The 22752-nt window shown below is 39.5% G+C and overlaps 1 long non-coding RNA gene across 1 annotated transcript in view; it reads left to right on the forward strand.

Moving 5' to 3' along the window:
* Positions 1 to 22752, forward strand: part of LOC308251038 — a 51404-nt gene that overhangs the window by 2772 nt on the left and 25880 nt on the right. Inside the window, exon 2 of the long non-coding RNA XR_013960894.1 lies at positions 9315 to 9379. This is a non-coding gene — a long non-coding RNA (uncharacterized lncRNA). The remainder of the gene's footprint in view (positions 1 to 9314; positions 9380 to 22752) is intronic.

Here is a 22752-nt window from a genome sequence, read left to right on the forward strand (position 1 = left end):
GGTATTGAATGGCATTAGACATGGGGCTCCATCCAGCAAGGGGCTGGCAGCGTCCCTGGAACGTAGGCCTGCCCCAGCCCTTGGAGGAGTGGTTCTTTCCACACCAGTCATGGCTCTGCATGAGCACGTCTGACTAAATGTTTCAGCTGTGGACAATGCAGCTCCTTTTCACATAATAGGTCTTGACCAGAAACACTTGGGGATACAGATTATTGGATTCTTTCTCAAAGTTTAATTTTTATTAGAATACAAAACTAGTCAAACAGGCCCCTTCCAATTTAAAAAATATATCTTCCTAAGGACATTTTAAACTTTCTGAAATAGTGCTGTTCAATATAACTCTTCCTTAATGGGACTTTTCTTTGTCTGTGCTACCCAATAAGTCAGCCACTTATTGAGCAATTGGAATACGGCTTGAAATGATTGTTCAGTTTTATTTCATTTTAATTAACCTTGACTTAAATAGCCTTATGTGTCTAGGAGATGCCATGTTGGACAGCACATTGTCAGAGGAAATCCATACCACATGGTCCCATTGCCTACGGTAAACTGTGAAGAACAAATAGTCCCCCTACACACCAGCATATTCTCCCTGCAATATTCTGCCAGGCTTTATTCCAATGGGTGCCATTCAGGTAGTTGATCTACAAAATCATTAATTCTCATCATTAATTCTCACAAATAACCCACTCATCAACCGTTATAACTTTTGGGAGAAAATGAACTTGATTCATTCTTTTATTCAACAAGTAGATGTTAGAGATTAAGCATTCCACAAAGTGGAAGGCTCTGGACATGGAAATGTCAACAAGATATTCGCTGCCACTTATCATGAAGTGTACAGTGCAATGGAGAATACAGACATTAAACACCACACGACACAGTGAATTATAACAGTGACAAATGATATGAGGGGACAATGTAGAGTGCATACTCTGAAGGAGTATTTGAAGGAGCAACTAATTTAGTCTGGGAGTCAGGGAAAGCACTTGGAGACATTGAAATAAAATGAAAAGTATTGAAATGATGTTCTATATTGGCTAAGTGACTTTGGAAAAGTTATTTACATTATCTGAGCTTTAGACTTCTCATCTGTAAATACCTTTTGTGAGGATTTATTAAGATATATGTAAGTGTTTGGCACAGTGTCTAGTTTATTGTAGGCACTCATAAAATGTTAGTTCTCATTTTTCAAACTGTTCCTTTTTATTAAAATCTGTTAGAGATCACCTTACTTATTTTTGTGATATCTCATCTTTTCACTTACTTAACAAATTTTATTTAGTGTCTGCCATAGCCAGACACTATTCTAGAAAAACAGCCGAAAATGAAACAAATCTTTGACTGCATAGGGTTAGGGTTAACATTATAGTTAGGGCTAGGACTAGGGTTAGGGTTAGATTTAGGTCTAGGGCCAAGGGGTTAGGGTTAGGGTTAAGATTAGGACTAGGGCTAGGGTTAGAATTAGGGTTAAGTTTAGGTTTAGGGCTAGGGTTAGGGTTAGGTTTAGGGCTAGAGCTAGTGTTAGGGTTAGGATTAGGGCTAAGGTTAGGGTTAGGGTTAGTGCCAGGGTCCTTGGATGCACAGTGGAATCTCCTGGGGAGTTAGGGTAAGGGTTAGGGTTAGGATTCCTGCTCCCACCTTCAGGGATTCTGATTCAGAAAAACTCCAGGTTTATTATTGTTATACACATTAAAACATTAGAAATACTTTTTTAGGATTCCTGAGGATCCCATTTTGAGAAACTTGACCTAGGTGCTAAAATTTTAATTACTGGTAAGGTGTCACTGCCAGTCGGGTTCCATGTGCCTATATGACTTGATCTGACTGACTAACGGCTGTATCATGTCCTGCATTCCCAATTCTGTGCTGCTGATACTAAAGCCTAAATTTAATTTTAGTCTGACTCTGATGCTGCTATTGCTATTCTTGCCCGCTTTCTGTAAAGGCAGACATGGGAAGTACAGACTGGAAAAAAAAGGTGTGGTGTAGAATGGAGGGTGTGGTAGCAGAACTCTAGCACAGGTTCAAGAATGCAGATCTCCACCCCTCCGTTATTTCTAGGATGTGCCTCAGCCCTGTCTTCTTCTGAATCTCTTTGTACCAGTTTGGGAGATGAAAGCAGAAAGCACTGTTGAGAAGTCACTTGGCTATGAGGCGAACATTTGCTCATATTCCTCTCTTGAGGCTCATCTTCTAGTCCTCTTTCTGCCCAGTGGAGATTCAGAGGTAAGGCCACTGAGGCCCAGTGAAAGTCTCATCACCACACTCCCCCTACTCATATTTTCCATCTTGAACAATATTGTTTATAAAGCAATTTCCATATAATGGCCACCTGTTTCATTTATAGGAGCCAATTTAACTTTTTCAGTTAGTTTACAATTTTATTTGGATTTTGCATTCTGTCTATTCCTAGAGCTCCAATTGGCTTCCAAAGGCAAATAATTGCACCTTCTACTTTATTGGTATGGCAATGCTATCTTTTTTCTTCACTAAATTTTATGACACTCCAAGTCTAGAATTAACTTATTGAGACATTCTTTCTTTGGCACAGTAATACAAAATGGCTGGAGCCTCATAACAATGTTCTGTCTTCAGTTTGTTTTTATAGAAATGAAAAGTATAACTCCAAATTCATTAGAGATACAAATTAGAAAGCAGAAATATCTGAATGATTTAAATTCTATTTGTCTCAGAAGATCCATCCCTGCCATTCCCTTTTAACAGCAGCACATGCAAAGAAAAGTCAAGTCACTGGCATCCTAGAATGCAACAGGTGTGGATCTAAAAGAACAGAGGCAATAAACTATAATAATAAAAGCATAATATGCTAATTAGACTGGACGAAGTCAGGGCTGCGAGGGAAGCTGGTGCGGTAGCCGGGGGAAGGAAGGCCTACTCTTTTTTTTTTTTTAATTTCTTTATTGATTAAGGTGTTACATATGTGTTCTTATTCCCCCATTACCCCCCACCACCCCACTTATGCCCTCACCCCCCTGTTGTCTGTGTCCATTGGTTAGGCTTATATGCATGCAAACAAGTCCTTTGGTTGATCTCTCCCCCTTACCCCCACCCTCCCCTACCAGGAAGGCCTACTCTTGCATGCATTTCATGCACTGGGCCTTTAGTACACTTATAAGCCTATTAAAGCTTCAAAATGCAAATTCAAGGATAACCACTCTCACGTCATCCCAAACTATTAGAATCAGTGTTCTATCAGGAGCAAGACATCCCAACTCTTGATTATCACTTCTAAAAAAAAATTGTGTTATTTCTAGGAGAAGAAAAAGATGAATGAAGGAATTTCCTTAGACCAGTGTTCTCAAATGTTTTGTTATTGGGATCCCTATACAGTCTTAAAAATTAATGAGAAAATATTATAATAAATATATGTTATATAGTATATAATGTAAATAATGAGAAATATTTATTTTATGATAAATTAAAGATCAGAAAAAATTAAATATTAATTCATTAACTCACATGGAAACAAATGTATTACATCTTTTTTCAGTTTTTTTATTTCAAGAAAAACGATTTTAAATATAATGTTACATGCAATAAACCTTAAATTTCAAGAAAAACGATCTTAAGTATAATAATGTTACATGCAATAAACATTAGTATCTCAAGAAAACAATTTTAAATATGATAATGTTAAATGCAATAAACACCAATTATTCAAGAAAAATGCTCTTACATATAGTAATTTTACATGCAATAAACATTAATATTTCAAGAATAAAAGAATTTTAAGTATAATAATATTAACAAAACTGTACTAACATAATATGATATCACAAAAGTTGTAGGAAATATTAAAAATCTGCAAATAACAGGATTACTTCTATTATATTCTAGTATATTTTTCCCCCTCTGGCTCTATATTTTGTTCATCAGTTTATATTGTTCATTATATTTCACAAATGAGTGATATCATATGATATTTATCTTTCTCTGACTGGGTTATTTCACTTAGCATGATGCTTTTAAAGTCTATTTTGTCGGATATGAGTATTGCTACTCCCACTTTTTTTTTCTTTTCTATTTGCATGAAAAAAATTTTTTTCCATCCCTTGACTTTCATCCTGCGTGTGTCTTTTGTTTTGAGGTGGGTCTCTTGTAGACAGCATATAGTTGGGTCATGTTTTTGTATCCATTCAGCTACCCTACACCTTATTTTTTTTACCCTACACCTTTAGATTAGAGCATTTAATCCATTTACATTTAGGGTTATTATTGAGAGGTACTTATTTATAGCCATTTTAATTCTGTATGGCTAGGTTTATCTCTGTTTCTTCTTCTCAGCAACACCTTATAGCAATCCCTCTAGCATTTCTTATATTGCTGGCTTGGTGGTGAGGAACTCCGTTAGCATTTTTTTTGTCTGGGAAGCTCTTTATTTGACCGTCTATTTTGAATGAAAGACTTGCTGGATATAGTAATCTTGGTCTCAGATCCTTGCTTTCCATTACCTTGAGTACTTCATGCCATTCCCTTCTGGCCTGTAGAGTTTCTGATGAGAAATCAGGTGTCAGCCTTATGGGAACTCCTTTGTAAGTAACAGTTTTCTTTTCTATTGCTGCCTTTAAGATTCTCTCTTTGTCTTTAATTTTTGGCATTTTAATTATGATATGTCTGGGTGTGGGTCTCTTTGGGTTCTTCTTATTTGGGGTTTTCTGTGTCTCCTGAACTTGTGTGAGTTTTTCCTTTACCAGGTTAGGGAAGTTTTCTACCATTATTTCAAACACCTTCTCTATTCCTTTCTCTCTTTCTGCCTCTTCTGGCACACCTGCTATTCTAATATTGTTATGTTTCACATTGTCCCACAGCTCACTTAAGCTGTCCCCCTGTTTTTTAATTGTTTTTTCTTTTTGGTTCTCTAATTGAGTGATATTTTCAACTCTGTCTTCTAATTTACTGATTCAATCCTCAGATTCCCCTAATCTGCTGTGTATTCCTTCCAACCTGTTCTTTATTTGTGTTATGTCATTCTTTATCTCAGACTGTTCTTTTTCCATAGTTACTATATCTTTTTTCATACTGTTGAGCATTTTTAACATCATTACTCTGAACTCTGTTTCAGATAAATTTCTTATCTCTGCTTCATTTCTCTCTTCTTCTGGAGAATTCGCTAGTTCTTTCATTTGGGGGTTGTTTCTTTGTTTCCTCATTTTGGTTGTCTGGTTTTGTGACTGTGTTTTAGGTAGATCCTCTATACCTCTCAATCTCTAGTGCAAGACAGTTGTTAAAGGCTGTTTCTGACTAATTGGATCAAGCAAAGACTCAAAGCCTCCAGAGACTGCCTCTGTCTACAGACTAATAGGATTCCGACTTGAATTCCCCCCAGGCAGTCGTCCTCAGGTGTGTCGGGAGTTTTTTCAACAGGGTGGGGCAGTTGCTTCTGCCTTGGGGCTAATTGTTACTTTTAATCTCTTAAGTGGCCTCAGGGCAAGGTGTTTTCCAATAGGGTGTGTTGACTGTCTTCCTCCCAGGCAAAGCAAATGTCTGTGTGGGGAAGATATCCTCCACTGTGTGAGGGAATGACTCAGCCCAGGAAACTTGGGGTGCCTGTCTTCTGAGCTCTATCCCCTGAGTCCTCAGTCCTGGGTTCTGCTCTCACAGCTCCAGTCCACTTCACCCTCCCTCTGCCAGAGCACAAGGTGGGTGGCTCCACAGGGAATTTTGTGTGTTGGCCCTTTAAGAGGGTGCCTGAACTTTCAGCTGCCACTCCCTGGCAGACAGCACCCCACTGCTTTTCACAGCCAAATGTTATGTGGGTACCCTCCTCAGTTTGGTTCTCTCTGCTAGGGAGCCCAGCTTAGGGATTAGATCCCAGAGTTCTCAGGGGCTCCCCCCGACAGCTGAGACATCTCTCTGGGACTTCAGTTGCCTGGCCAGCCCTTTTGTGCCTCCGCCCCTCCTACCAGTCTCTATGCCATCTCCATCTTCAGTCCTTGGGTATCAGGGTTCTCTCCGACCCTCCTACCAGTCTCTATTAGGTCTCCACCTTTAGTCCTTGGGTATCAGGGTTCTCTCCTGGAGTTTTCCATGGATTATTCAGGAAGCCTTTCCTTATTTCAGTTGTAATTCCAGCTTGTTCCTGGGAGCATGTCCATGCAGCATCCTCCTACTCTGCCACCATTTTTAATCTCCTCTAAATGTATTACATCTTAACATGAATAAATAATATAAAAACATAAGTGTATTTTACAAAACAAAAAATATGTGAAGAGTGGAAAAAAAAAAAAGAAAGAAAAGCTCTGGCCTCCCAGGGCTAATATTTTATTGGAATTCATAATACCTGACCTTCAAGACTATTGAAAGACTTGGGTCATTGTTAGCTCACTATGGATTTAAATAAAGTACACTGCTGGAAGTTCTAGCTGGTTTGGCTCAGTGGGTAGAGAGTCAGTCTGTGGACTGAAGGGTCCTGGGTTCGATTCTGGTCAAGTGCATATGCTTGGGTTATGGGCTTGATCCCTAGTAGGGGACATGCAGGATGCAGCCGATGAATGGTTTTTCTTTCATCATTGATGTTTCTATCTCTCTCTCCCTCTCCCTTCTCTCTGAAATCAATAAAAATATATATACATTTAAAAGTACACTGCTGGATACAGCAGCCTTCAAATGAATTATAAACTGTACTTGCCTCATTCACTCAAAATATAATGACAATGGGTTGAGAGGTGTAATATCTAACCTTTTTTGCATTTTAGTAAAATATCCTGAAATTTAATAAAAATAGGAATAACATAAGAGAAAAGACCCCTAATCCCTCTTCTTATGCTTATTCTGTAATGATAGTGTGGATATAAATAATAGTGTGGACATAAATAGTGCCTTTTTACTTACAAAAGCTTGATTGGGTGTTTCTCTTATGTCTGAGAGACTGTCATTGGAGTCCAGGGGGCACTGAAGAAATCTGAATTCTGATATGGTCACCTCTTGACCCATTCAGATATATTTATATAATATTTGTATGTATCAGTATGCAATATATGTATTGATGCATAAGAAAGCAGCACAGTAAATCCTGTAAACATTCTGAAATCCAGTTATCGCTTTGTTATTCAAAAAGTGACCTTTAAGAATGGTCAGAACTGGATATGTTGTATAAAATGAAATAAAGTATATTATTAAGATGAATTTTCCCCCTTTTATTTTTTAAAATGTGGCTATTAGAAACATGTTAATTACATATGTGATTATTACATTTCTTTTCAACAGCAGTTATCTGTAGGACAGGAAAAGAGACCAAGAATTTAATAGGGGCTGAAAATTTAAGAAAAGGAAGGTAGCACATGCATTTTAACTTTTCTAAGAGAAAATACTGAATTGGAACTCATTAACATTTTAGAAGAGTTGTGAAAGGAGAAAATCAAAATAAAAAACCTTGTTAGAATAAATTCAGATGGGTGATTAGGTGCTCTCTGAAGATTTTGCAGCTCACTGCCTAATCATAGACTATTACTACTTAAGAAGAACAAATATCCTCACATCATAAATAGTGCCTCTTTATTTGTAAAAGCTTGATTGAGTGTTTCAGTTATGTCTAAGAGTCTGTCATTGCAGCCCAGGGAAATGGAACTTTTAATTCTGATATGATCACCTCTTGACCTTTTCATAGTGACAGTAGCAGTCTCATTCTTTTCTTCTCAAAGTACATTGATGGTTTGAACAAGTGGACCATCTCATAGTCAGATAATTCTACAGGAAATAAAACTGAATGTGTGCTGATCTTAAATAAAATATTTTCTTTAAAACTTTTTATTATAGAGAATTTCAAATCTACCCAAGGGTAATCACCCAGACCCAGCAGTCACCAATACCTGGTCCATCAAGTCTCATCCATATCACCATCCATATAACAACCATCCTCAATCCCATATTATTTGAATTCCACATATTTAAATATTTATCTTCAACTTTCGTTACTGATCAAACTATGATATTCTCATTTGTACCTTTTTCTGTAATTTTAAAGTTATTGCTAATTCCTTCCGATCAATTGAAACACTCAGTTTTGTACCTTCAGAGCCGTATGCTGAGTGGCTCTGAGTGAGTCAGACTTAGTTGTGGGGTATTTGACATTAATGTCATGCCAAAGCCAGGGACACAGCTCCTATGAGAGCTCTGCTTCAGAGTGAATGCAGATGATTCCTATGTTCTAATAGTTTCAGCTCCAAGAAGGTGGCAAATGATTCAATAGTCAAATGTGGACATGTTTGAAATTGTTAAAAGATTTAGAGAGGACAAGGAATCCGCTATCATTTTCTAGAAACTATTATAATTTTAAGACGTTTTTGTTTTATTGTTTTTCTCAAAATATATTGAAGTGCTTCATAGAGATTTTATCTGGTTGTTCAAAAGTATAACTATAGAAACATTCTTGTTTATATAAGAACAGCAATCCTATCAGTCACTTTTAGTCAGCGATATTAGAATTTCTGTATTCTCTCTTCCAACATCGCATACAGATCTATCTATATTTCAGTATGCATTTATTTTGTTTACTTTTCTTCAATGACAAAGTCTGTATACAAATTTGTCCCTTTACACCCGTTTATCCAAATAAAGATGTTTTCTTAATTTCTTCCTAGAATGGATTACTTTATTCTTTTTAAAAATTTTTTTTATTGATTTCAGAGCAGAAGGGAAAGGGAGAGAGAGAAATATCAGTGATGATAGGCATTAAACCTGCAACCAGAGCCCGTACATCTCCATTTTAACACTTTTGGTGTTTTCTTGTCTCTGCACCACTGACAGCTGTGCTGTGAGGAGCAGGCAGGGAGCAGATGAGTTTTATTTTATGTGAGTGGACGTCCGCGACTTTGAATTTTAAAACGAGTGGTGAAGAACAGCCACCTTCTTGTTCCCAGGTCCTTAAAATTTTTTTCAAATATGTGCACAAATATGACCACTGGAGCTTTATTCTGAAGTTCAAGCAAAAACAAGGTAACTTGGAATATGATGAGGCTAATGTTAGTGAAAACTGAAGTTCCACTTTTAAGAGATTAGAAAACAAGCTGAAAATTGGGTTGAATGAAAATTACCCTTGAAAATCCCTTACTTGTCCATAAAGTAGATTAGATGTGGTCTTTGGATAGAGATCACTGTATAATATATTTTATGCCACTTATGTTTGGGAACTGCTGGCATACAGTAAGAAAAAGAGTATATTCAAATGTGTGGACATACTGCCTTCAAGTTAACCTATCAAATGCTTGCAGTGACTAGACTCAGAGAGTGGGTGGAGAATTCAAAAATGCCCCTGCTTTCAAGGTTTAACTTCTATTGAAATACCTTTGCAGGTGGTTGTGTGGATCACATGGGTTAAACAAGATGAGCACCCCCACAGAAGTCCTGGATCACAGAGGTACTTAATAAATATTCCCTATATTTGAATATGATTCTTAAATATATGCATGTATTTCAACAAGTGATCAAAGTTTCCTCTATAGTTGTGTGTGTATGTCCACAAGAAGGTCCAACATCAGTTTGGACTAAGATAAAACGTCTCTACACACAGACACAGACATCTATAAAGAAAAATTTGAGCACTTGCTCTGGTCTTTCTAAGGTGGCATTAGCTCTTTTATTTCACGGATCATCTTGACCTCTATTTGTTTATCCAACGAAGATTTCCATGGGGCGTTGCTATAGGTGCTGGGATTTCATTAAATAAAGCAAACCAAATTCCCTTGCCATTGTTTTGGGGAGATTACACACTAGCTGATGGCAGACAATACAACACAACATTAAATTGCATTGTATGGAAGAAGGTGAGAAAATGTATGAAACGTAAGTCAGGAAAGGGGGCTAGGGACTTAGAGACAGAGAGGCAATTTTTAAATATGGTGATCAGGAAGGGTCTCACTCAGAAGATGGCATATGAGCAAATGCTTGAAAGCGATGAGGAAGCCAAATACAGTGATGCCTGTGTAGCAGGCAGATGGGAACACTTGTGGTATATTCTAGGAACAGCAAGGAGGGTAGGGTGGCTAAGAGGGTGTGAGCAAGGGGAACGTGGGAGGAGATGAGGTTAGCATGGTAAGGGATGTTTAAAGTAACACACCCATTCAGTATCCCTTCACAATGTAATAATTTTAGGTTTACTTTCTGATTTTCATTATAGAGTTAAAAATAGAGGAAAAAAACAAGCTATTTTTTAAGTGGAATTCCAATTCAACATTTCCAGAAATCACCTTTAAGACCCTTTGTGACCCACAGAGCATAGGCTGATGACTTCTGAGTCAGAGGAGCTTCTTAAAGACTCTCCGGGAGCCAACAGTCTCCACCCCTCAGCAGCAGGGCACCACCCTAGCTGGCCTGACTTCCATTTCCTAGCTGCAGGTATTTTTGCCTGGCCTTTTTAATCTGTTCTCCAGCAGTTTTTAAGTTTTTTTCTGCAAATCCTGCATATCTTACTAATGGTATCTATGCATTCCTTCACCTCGCTGCTGTGTGGGGATCCTGCTGGCATCCATTCTGGGCAATTCCTCCAACTTGGTGGAGCTGAGACATATTTCACTGACTGGAGGTGATGAGATTTCTGGTCACATGGTATATCATTTCACTGTCTATGATTCTAGCTGCAGATCCTGGTTAGATATTTATAGCAGAGCAATTAAAAAACATTTTTGGTTGTTGTTGATAGTACTACAATTGTCCTCCATCCCCCGTCTCTGCCCAGCCCTTACCCCACCCCAGACCTTCCCCACACTACTGTCTGTGTCCACAGGCTATGCATATAAGTGTATAAATTATTTGGTTTATCTCTTCCTGCGTCCCCCCAACCCCCACCCCTGAGATATGTCAGTCTGTTCCATGCCTCCATGCTTCTGGACTTATTTCATTGGTCAACTGATTTTGGTCATTAGATTCCACAAATAAGTGAGATCACGTGATATTTGTCTTTTTCTAACTGGCTTATTTCACTTAGCATAATATTCTCCACATCCATCCATGCTATCTCAAAGAGTAAGAGATCCTACTTTTATTATTGCTGCATAGTATTCCATGGTGTAAATGTACCACAGCTTTTTTATCCACTCATCTACTGATGGGTACTTGGGTATTGCCAAGTCTTAGCTATTGTAAACAGCACTGCTATGAACATAGGGAGTGCATATATTCTTTCTGATTGGTGTTTTGGGGTTCTTGGGATATATTCCTAGAAGTGGGGTTGCTGGGTCAAACAGCAGTTCCATTTTTAATTTTTTGAGGAAACTCCATAGTGTTTTCCACAGTGGCTGCACCAGTCTGCATTCCCACTGGCAGTGCACTCCACATCCTCGCCAGCACTTGTCTGTTGATTTATAATTGATGATAGCCATTCTGTCAGGTGTGAGGTGATATCTCATTATAGCTGTTTTTTCTTAATTCTCACCTGAGAACATTTTTTCAATTGATTTTTAGAGAAAGTGAAAGGGAGGAAGGACAGAGAGAGAGAAACATCTATGTGAGAGACACATCTACTGGTTGCCTCCCGCATGCGCCCAGACCAGGGCCAGGGATTGAACCTGCAACTGAGGTACATGCCCTTGACCAGGGATCTATCCTGCAACCCTTCTGTCTATGGACTGATGCTTTAACCACTGAGAAAACCAGCCAGGGATCATTATAATTTTAGTCTCTCTGATTATTAGTGACATTGAACATTTTTTATATATCTATTGGGCATCTGTATGTCCTCTTTGGAGAAGTCTATTCAGGTCCTTTGCCCATTTTTTAATTAGGTTGTTTGTCTTTCTTTTGTTGAGTTGTATGAGTTCTTTATATATTTTGGAAGTTAATCCCTTATCAGATGTATCATTGGCAAATATGTTCTCCTATACAGTGAGTTCCCTTTTCATTTTGATGATGGGTGTGTGGTTGTTTTTTGTTCTTTTTCTGTGCAGAAGCTTTTTAGTTGATACAGTCCCATTTGTTTATTTTTTCCTTTATTTCTCTTGCCCTAGGAGATGAATCAATGAAAATTTTGCTACGTGAAATGTCTGAGATCTTGCTTCCTATGTTTTCTTCTAGTACTTTCATGCTTTCACAACTTACATTTAAGTCTTTTATCCATTTTGAGTTTATTCTTGTGTATGGTGTAAGTTGGTGGTCTAGTTTCATCTTTTTACATGAGCCTGTATAATTATCCCAACACACCATTTGCTGAAGAGACTGTCTTTACTCCATTGTATGTTCTTGCCTCCTTTGTCAAATATTAATAGACCTTAATGGTATAGGTCGATACCAGAACAATATTTTTAAGATAATAATTGGTGCTTACCTTCTGTGTCTCTCCCTCCTATTTTTTTTAAATATTTTATTGATTTTTACAGGGAGGGAGAGGGATAGAGAGAAACATCAATGAGATGAGAGAGAAACATCAATCAGCTGCCTCCTGCATACGCCCTACTGGGGATGTGCCCGCAACCAAGATACATGCCCTTGACTGGAATCGAACCTGGGACCCTTGAGTCTGCAGGCAGATGCTCTATCCACTGAGCCAAACCAGTTAGGGCTCTCCCTCCTATTTTAAGCTGATAGTCAGGTCATTTGTAGTTCTTTGCCCCTGGACTTTTTGCAAAACTGGAAGTAGAGGTCTTGAGGAGGACAACAGCCATTCCTATGTTTTGTAAAAGTATTAGCTTATGGATGAGATCTTTTTGGCTAGCCCAGTAGATAAGGAGAGAGGAAGAGTAAGTCCTTTGGGGCCAAATAGTGAGACGGATGACCTTTCTAGAACCAGTGAATGGGACTGAGATTTGTGGGTCCCCTTGAATCCCCCTAGGTAGTAGCCTTCAGGGAGCCTGCACCCTAGACACAGTGGTTTCAATCTCTATGAGGACCTAGGGCAGCGGTCGGCAAACTCACTAGTCAACAGAGACAAATATCAACAGTACAACAATTGAAATTTCTTTTGAGAGCCAAATTTTTTAAACTTAAACTTCTTCTAACACCACTTCTTCAAAATAGACTCGCCCAGGCCGTGGTATTTGGTGAAAGAGCCACACTCAAGGGGCCAAAGAGCTGCATGTGGCTCGCGAGCCACAGTTTGCCGACCATGGACCTAGGGCACCCAATAGAAGCAGAGAGCCACTACACCTGAAGGGAGCATTCTACCATGCTTGAGGAATGATGGAAGGATGCAGACTGTAACTTCAGCAGTATTCTAGATATTTGATGCTGCACACAACCCTAGGATTTTAGATAACCATGGGGGGTGACATATCCCGGCAGTATATTACATTTAATTTCTTACTGTCTACACCAAATGGAGGCCTGGACATGGACTGAAGATGGTTTTAAAAAATAAAGAAATGTGACATGACGTGTATATTGAGTATGCAGTTTAAGATTTATACCATACATGGTCCCCCCTCCCTTAGGCAATAAAGACCTTTAAACATATTAAAAAATAAGTTCCTTTCCCCAATGACACTTCTGTTATACACAGAATGTTAATCAAGTACTTGCTGTTGCTTCAAGTTCTTGTAACTTCTGAACTTGTTTCATTTAATGTGTTCTTAGCAATCACATTTATTCAGCTAAAGAATGTGAATAAAGCTGACATTCATCCAAATGAAATTTCCACTCTTTGATTTTATACACTCGGGAAATTGCAAGTAAGAGTTATGATGCATAGAACATTAAAATGTTTTTCAAAGATTAATTATCACCACACACTGAAGGACTAGACCAGATGAGTGTCTAATTTCACTCATTTAAGTGTTTTTAATCTTTTAAAATGCGATACCTGCCATGCAGAGGCCATCTGAGAATGACGAGAAAGAAGGAGGGCAAGAGACAGACCCCGCTGTGATTTCAGCATCTGGATCCAGCAGTGTTTGGAAGCCCACTCCTAGATGTTATGCCAGGTTTCATAAGCCAGTTTACAATAATTTTCTGTACTCAGGACTAATAGAACTTTCACAAAAAGATTGTTAAGTGTGCATTGAAGTTGGACCACATGTTATCAAAGACAGCCCTTCTGCTTGCCAGCTTTAATCCTTTGTGCCTCAGCTTCTTCCTCAGTATTAGAGGCATCCCTGTGATACCAGCCTCCTTACGTGGGAGTATTCGTTGTGTGTGTGTATTATCACACACCGCCTGGCCCTGGGTAAGTACTCAGAAAACGCCGGCTACTACTGACACATGGGCACACTGAAAAAAAAATCACCTGCTTAAGAATAGATGCAGTAAAGCAACCAGGTGATTGTAAGAAACTGAAAAACAACACCAAAGCACAGTAAAGGCAGAGAAAATATAACACACTGAAATTAAATGGAACTCTAAGAAAAGTGAAGAAATTCTTAGTTAAAAAAAAAAAGGAACATAAAAAAAAATAAAGACATAAATTTTTATATTTGATGACACCCGCAGCACAAAACCCATGAATCAAAAGTTGCCAACCAGACATTCTATTTATTTTATTTTTTAAATGGAATCTTTGATTTTGGCACTAAAACAGAAACTCTATGGATAGCACCAAGCAGTAGCTATTCTAAACTGGCAGAATTTTTGTTAGCTATTTCAGTACCTTAGTTGTAAATTTTCCTTAATTTTTTTTTTCTGAGTGGTGTTAACAGAATTATATGAAACTTGAATATTAAATTTCCAGGTTCCTGAGAATTTTATACGCACAGAGCAGACATTTCTACAGACATGTTGTAACAGATACTTAATGGAATGCCGTTCCAGTCTGAGGCATTTAATTAGAGTTTGAGGCAAGTAAAATAAGACATTAAAAACCAAATTATTCTATATTAAAATTGGAAAATAAATTATATGGCAGCAATTTTTATATTAAAATGATAATTTGTGTTAATATTTTATAGTTTCCGTTTAAATATAGCTGCTCAATTCCTGGGCTTGAATTAGAATGTAAAAATGTAAACTGGATGAAAAATAATACAAGATAAAAAAATAGAACAAGTCATCAACTTTTCTGACTATAACAAGGATGTTTTTATTGCTGGTTACTTATAAATGTGTCCACCTATTCTATAAATATTGGGCTTTTATTAAACCTTAAGATAAAGTTTATTACTTTCTCTATAATGAATTCAGTAAGAATGCTCTGAAATGGAAGTATTAGCCAAATAGTTTAAAATACTGCAAATTGCATAATTTTACATAAAATAAATGGGTGAGCCTATCTGAATATTATTGTAACTAATCACTTCTTATCATATCAACATAACAAAATTTAAAGAAATATTTAAACAGTATAATCCCTATATTTTTCTACTTGTTTCCAAAATGCCTGTGACTTAGGTTATACATAATTATGTGCACACAGCTACTATCATCAAGCTCTTTTAAATAGATAATTATCATGGTATTAAGTCCACACATGTAGTCAGAGATGTCCAAAGAATGTGAGGATCCTTTTCTAAAATCTCCACAAGGAGAAATAGGCACTGGATTGGAGGGGAATTCTAACAATAGCTCATTATCTTTTGTTTTAAACAGTGTCTTTTGATTAAAATCTCTACTGTATTAATATTCTCTTAATCTAAAATTAAACTTCCTAGAGTGCTCTCCCTCCCTTTCACTTTCCTCTCAAGTAAAATCAGGGTACAGGGGAAAATCCGCTGTCTTCAACACGTGGGGCAAGGGTTTCCCAGTCTTGCCTTGTGTGGTCCTTGTATCAGCCTTCGCCATGAGAGCCAGTAAAAGTGCCCTTGATCCTTGTAATCACCTCTCCACCAGCTCTGTTATTCCCCTCACGGTGGAGAGGGGTCAGCCTGTGGGTGGTCTACCAGGGCTCTAAATAGAGAACAACGTGAAAGCTATTCTGTTTTCCACTTTCTCCAGAACATGTCTAATAGACACTCAGGGATTCCTAGGGCACTAGCCTGGAAAGGGGAAGTCAGGACACGGGATATAGACTGTCTGTGTTCTTCTTTGCCCAAACCCAGGTCAATCAGGGCAGTCTCTCTCCCTCGCTGTATGATAAGGACTGCCCTCACCTTATTCTGCTTTTGTTCTATTCTTGGCTTATGATAACGTTCTATGATCTGATCAACAAAGCTTGGCCCCAGATATGTTCATGAAATCCTCTTCTCAACAAAGCCTAGCTTTCATACCTATTTTTATATTATTCATTCAAAACTCCCATTCTAGACATCGAATACTAAACGTTAACTCCATCTTCCTCTTGGCACCCTCCCGTAACAATCAAAATCTCTGCTGAAAAAATATAATGCTGCCCTGACCGGTTTGGCTCAGTGGATAGAGCATTGGCCTGCGGACTGAAGGGTCCCAGGTTCAATTCTGGTCAAGGGCATGTACCTTGGTTGCAGGCACATCCCCAGTAGGGAGTGTGCAGGAGGCAGCTGATCGATGTTTCTCTCTCATCGATGTTTCTAACACTCTAGCCCTCTCCCTTCCTCTCTGTAAAAAATCAATAAGATATATTTTTTAAAAAAGAAAAAAAAAACATGCTTGTGGAAGAATGAAGGGAGAAGTGTAAAAGGAATATTTCAAAGAATAACAATATGCAACTTTATTTCAAAATCTATTAGCTACTTTTCAATTAGAACAGGCCTACCGGTTTTTGTTTTTTTTATTCAGATTCAGTGAATGGTCACACCTGTATTGTTATGATCAATAACAACAACAAGCTAAATACATTAAGACATGAAAATTTATGGAAGGGTATGGGAAATAAGGTCAATTGTGATACAAACGTAACCATACAAAAACAGAAAGGGAGGAGAGCATTTATAACTCTAGCAACAGCAATCTGAAGATTTGGAAATGTAACTATCCCTTCAAGGGGATTCGCCCTGTGCACCATCTCCTCCTCCTCCTAACTATTGTATAAAAAATTTGTGTAAGAGTTGTCTGTAAGTAATACAATAGTCCGTATTGGAAGGCTAAATTGGAAGAGTAATTAACATAGCAAAGAAAGGGAGAGTGACTCTCTACCAGAGAGGCATACTGTGGACGGAGAAGGGGCCACACACTGAACCTGACGAGCTCAGGGGAGGCCTGCATGGCCGGCCTTACAAACGCAGAGGCCTAAGGTAACCACATAGGACGGTCTGAACATAAACATGCTAGCAAAAGAGCAGATCATGGTGGTAGTCAGGTCCTGGGCCTGTAGCTTCCTTGACAAAGGTCAATCTTTACCTTAACTGAGCCTGTCTATTGTCTGCATCTGCGATAGCATTTCTTTGGAGTACTCTCTTTTCCAGACCCCTCAGGGCACAATCTCCCACCAGAGCACAAGACCACAGAACCCTCATCATTATCTTGTTCCCCCCAAATACCATCTCTATAAATGGTGCTGTGAATGTTAAGTATTAACTATCCTGTACCCACCAATGTAAAAGAAGTATGCGTCTCTCCATTTTACTTTTTACCCAATCCCAGAGATTTCTCTGCTTTGCTTTCTCCCACCTCCTTCATCTACCTCCAATGTACCTTATGTGACCCTCCACCACTTACATCTCCTCCTTTGATTCTAATGGATAAAATAAGTTGTAAAACTGGCATTCTCCAGAGCATTTTCTTAATCTGTTGAGATTTTGTTTCCCAGAAATTGTCACTTGGGCTGAAACAAAGTCATAAAAATTCCCTACAGGTTTGAAAGTTTTGTTTTTTTGTGTTTTTTTTTTTTAAACTTTTTATTGATTGATTTTAGAGAGAAGAATGGAGTGAGAGAAACATCAATTTGTTGTTCCACCCATCCATGTACTCATTGGTTGCTTCCCATATGTGCCCTGACTGAAATCAAACCCTGAACCCTGGCACATCTGGACGACGCTCAGGACAGCTGAGCTATCCGGCCAGGGCTTGGCCATTTCTTACATCGACAATGTAATGACCGTTGGAACTTTGCTTCTTATTTGGGGAGGAGAGAACATTTCCATTTGTATGAAGAATAGTTGCATTATGTTAGGTGGAAATATGGAATTCCCAATTTTTATCAAAAGTTTTATAAGGATGCTGAGTAGTCAAAGATTGACATGCTGGTTATTAAGCTATTCTCTCTCAGCTCCAAAATCTCTTTCCATATCATTTTGAGATATTAGGGCTGAAACACTACAAATCCCATTGCTGTTTTGGGTGACTTCCTGTGTCTGAGCTGATACCCGGCACCAGAGAGAGAGAAGCAGTGGGAGGGAGAAGAAACTTGTTCCATCCTGTTTACCTTGGGTTTGCCTCCTGTTTGCTTCCCACTCCTATGTGCATCATCTTATCAATGCTTTAAAATACATTTTTCCAACAAAGGAAGCTGTGGTTTCTTTCTGTAGCAGTGTTTGAATCCAGTTTATATTTTTCCAACACTTTCAGAATCAGCCTCATTGAGCCGCCTTCAGAGACCCTCATACCAGTCCAACATAGTGGACCTTCAATAACACAGATTTGAACTGCAAGAGTCCACGTATACATTTTTTTCCCTTTGTAAAGAGATTATGTATGATTTTCTTAATAACATTTTCTTTTCTCTAGCTTACTTTATTGTAAGAATACACTTGTGTTAATCACAAGTTGGTATTATCGGTGAGGCTTCCAGTCAACAGTACACTATTTGTAGTTAAGTTTTGAGGGAGTCAAAGTGATATGAGGATTTTTGACTGTGTGTGTGGGGGGAGGTGTGTCAGTGCCCCTGACCCCCATGTTGTTCAGAGTCAAGTGTAGTGTCTTCCTTAGAGATCTGGGTTTCAGCTTCACTGGGCCCCTCCTTCAAGCTTCAAATTTATACTAATTTTCATCTCTTCACTTTGTTTTCCCAAACGTAGGGGGGATAGCTGCTTCCTGCAGCTGCCACCCTTGTGATACCATAGTGTTCTTCTTTGCCTTTTGTGTTAACTAGAAAAAAATTGCTTTTGGAGGGGGGAGGGTGGTAAGAGATCAACCAAAGAACTTGTATGCATGCATATATGTAAGCATAACCCGTGGATACAGACAGTAGGGGAGTGAGGGCATGTGCTGGGGAGGGTGGGAATGGCCAGGGAGAGGTCAGTGGTGGGAAAAGGAGACATATGTAATACTTTAAAAATAAAGAATTTAAAATTTTTAAAAAGTATATTTAAAAAAATAAAATGATAAAAAATTGCTTTTGCTAAATGATCTCTCCTTTAAAATATAAATCCTTTCTTTTAAAATACCAGACTGATACAAATGATATGTTTTTTGTGAATGTTCTATGTGTTCTGAAAAATAAAATAAAATATTTGCTATCTTTTGGGGGGTTGATGTTCTAGATAACAATATGCTACAGACATTTTCTAAAGACATTACCTATATTAATTTATTTAACTAAAAAAAAAGGAAAAGAAAGAAAACCCTGGGTGATGAGTAAAAATATTATAATTCCCATTTACAGGCAAAAACAAATGAACAAACTGGAGCATAGCCAAAAAAAAAAAAAAAAAAGTAATTCACTGAAGATCACACAGCCATTAAATGTTAGAGCTAGGATTCCAAAACCGTCAGGATATCGCTCTCTGCTGCCAGAGGTGATATATGTGTAATGGATCCAAGATCATATCAATCAGAGTTCAGTGCAGGAAATAGAAACCCATTTAGATATTTCAAGCAGGAAAGGATTTACTATATGGGATTAGGTCTTCACAAACCCACTGTATGAATGAAGGGGTCCCAAGCTGTCATCAAACTTATGAATTAAAAGTCCTCCCTGACACAGCAATCCAGATTCCAGGAAACAATTGCCGCCATTCATGATTCTGGAAACTGTTGCTGTCACTACATCACTGTGTTGACACAGCCACTCTGCGGCAGGTTCTTTACAATGGATTCAAATTACTTTCATGCCCCACTCTTTTCCCATTCTTGCTGCCTTTAAACCACAACGTCCATCAAATCCCCACAATAATGACCCCAAAGATGCCCACATCCTGTTAAAAGATAACTAAAGCATGTTAAAAATGTCAAGAGTCTTTTCTGGCAAACATCAAATTAGGCAGCTCCCACCCACTGGGAAAGTGGTTGGGGCCTCTGAGGACAGGAGCCCAGGAAAGGCTTTATAAAGCAGCTCTGGGAGCCAAGCAAGGGAGTTCTTTGATTGGCTGTGATTTAAATGTCTGCCTTATTTGGGAACCCAGTAAGGTTGCTGATTGGGTGTTCTCAAAGTCCTTTTTCTGGGATAGGAGAATGTGTACAGGAACTGACTCTGGCTTAGGTTTGGTTTGTTTATGGCGGCTACCAAGGCAGTCGTGGGCAAACTACGGCCCGCGGGCCGGTTCCGGCCCGTTCGGCTGTTCTATCCGGCCCGCGGAGCCAAAAGAACGGAGGGTTCTCTTGCTCTCCCCTCCGCTCCTTTACTTTGAATTTATATTAGTTCACACAAACACTCTATCCATGCTTTTGTTCCGGCCCTCCGGTCCAATTTAAGAACCCATTGTGGCCCTCGAGTCAAAAAGTTTGCCCACCCCTGCATTAGAACCACTCAGTCCAATGGCTTTGAAGGGGAGCAGAACTTGCCAGCCCAAAATACGTCTTTAGGCAAAAGGATTATTTTAGGTTAATTATTCTGAAGAAATATCAGACATGGGTAAAACTCTGAAAGCAGAGTAGAAAAGCCTTATTTAACTGTGGTTTTGAATTCTATATCCAGTCATTTGTTTTCCTCCATTTCTTTCTTTTGTGACCTGTTTCTTTGTCTCTGCATTTTCGCTGCTTCCCTGAGTTGATAGAGTGGCTTTGTGTGCTAGGTGTCCTGTAGGGCCCAGTGGTTCAGCCTCCCCAGTTACCTGAGGTGGACACTCTTGGTGCACCCCTTTGTGGACTGTGTGTACAGCCTTGTTGTAGTTAAGTCTTGATTGTTGTTGGTATCACTGGGAGGAATAGACCTCCAGGCCAGTTGGCTGTGAGGATCAGCTGTGTCTATGCTGGGAGAAGTTCGGTGCTGGAGACAGCCTTATAGGATTAGACTTGCAAAATTGCAAAAGCCTCTGTGCTCAGCTTGGATGGGGCAGAGTCTCAGGGCGGAACGGACAGTCTTGGCTTCCTGTAAGCCCTGCCCTTGCATGCACGCCTCCAGACTTCTGCCTTCTGCAACTCCCCTGAGTTTCCGCCTGACAGTCCAGATTCCCCCTGTAAGAGTGTGGGTCCCCAGGGGCTTGCCCGGAACTGGGGTTCAGTGCAGTCGGAACTAGGGTTCAGTGCAGTGAGGAGCTTCCGACTCCCTTCCACTAGGGAAAGCCTGTGGCAACCTCCACATTCAGCTTTCTCTGCAAGCACTTGCGTGTGTGCGTGCGCGCCTCCAGACCCGCCACGGCTCCCCTGGGTCTCCGAGTCTCCGTGTGCCTTTCTCTCTACCTGACAGTCCAGACTCCCCCTGTATGAGCCTGGGTCCACGGGGTTTTGCCTGGAACTGGGTTTCAGTGCAGTCGGAACTGGGGTTCAGTGCAGTCGGGGGCTTCCTTCCCCCTCCCGCCAGAGAAAGTCAGCCAAGCACTCAGTCGCCCTTCCTCTCTGCACGCATCTCCGTACCTCAGCCCTTTGCCGCTCCTCTGATTCTCCGTGAACTTTCCTCTTTCCTTCTAGTTGTAGAATTTCCACTCAGCCAGCCTTCCTGTGGTTCTGAATGATGTCCGTTCTGTCTTTTAGTTGTAGTTTTGAAATTGTTGTGCGAGGCCGCAGTTTAGGTGCTTACCTATGCCACCATCTTGGTTTCTCTCTTGTCTTTAACTGGAGATGGATGGTATTTAAGGGGGTGGCTTGGGCCATTTGGGAAGTTACCTAATTTGCTTGGATATCTCCTATATATACAGGAGGTATACATGATACTGAATTTCTGTTTGCTTTTTTTCTTGTTAATCTATCTTTTACTACGGAGAGGTGGGGTGGAGTGGGTTGGGCGTGGAGTGTCTCAGCTCTAAGAGAAAATCTTGTTTCCTTTTTAATTGCTTTAACAATTCCAATCCCTAGGTCCTGTGAATATGTTACCTTACATGGCAAAGGGTCTTTTCAGGTATGATTAAATTAAGTATTTTGAGATGAGGACATTATCCTGAATTAGCCGGGTGAGCTCAGTGTAATCTCAAGGATCCTCATAAGAGGGAGGCAGAAGGATCAGATCCGGAGGATGGAAGAGGTTATTGACTCTAAAGGTGGAGGATGGGTCTGTGAGCCAAGACAGGCAGGGGGCCCCCAGAGGTAGAAAATACAAAAACAAACAAACAAACAGAAAAAAATGGACTCTCCCTAGAGCCTCCAGATGCAACAGAAACTTGATGAAAAATTTAGGACTTCTGATATCCAGAATTCTATGAGAATACACTTGTGTGGTTTTAAGCACTAAATGTGTGGTAGTTTTTCACATCAGCGATAGGAAACTAATACAACAGGAACAAACACAAAGTCTGACCCAAGAAGAGACAACTTACCCTAAAAAAGAATTGCAAGCCCAGCCGGTGTGGCTCAGTGGTTGAGCATTGGCCTATGGACCAAGAGATCACGGTTCAATTCCCGGTCAGGGCACATGCCTGGGTTGCGGGCTTGATCCCCAGTGCAGGGTGTGCAGGAAGCAGCCGACCAATGATTCTCTGTCATCACTGATGTTTCTATCTCTCCCTCTTCCTCCCTCCCTGAAATCAATAAAAATATATTTTAAAAAAATAAAAAAGAATTGCAAGATTTTTGCTAATTTCTTTAGAGAAATCTAGGGAATGCGTGTAGAAGGGCCCGACTAATGCCATGTTCCTTCTCCTCTGACCCGGCACTTTTAAACCCAATCCCATTCAGAGGAGGGCATTACCAAGTCTTTCAACAAGGCAG

Source organism: Plecotus auritus, assembly GCF_963455305.1.
Source record: "Plecotus auritus genome assembly, chromosome: 6".
Taxonomy (NCBI): domain Eukaryota; kingdom Metazoa; phylum Chordata; class Mammalia; order Chiroptera; family Vespertilionidae; genus Plecotus; species Plecotus auritus.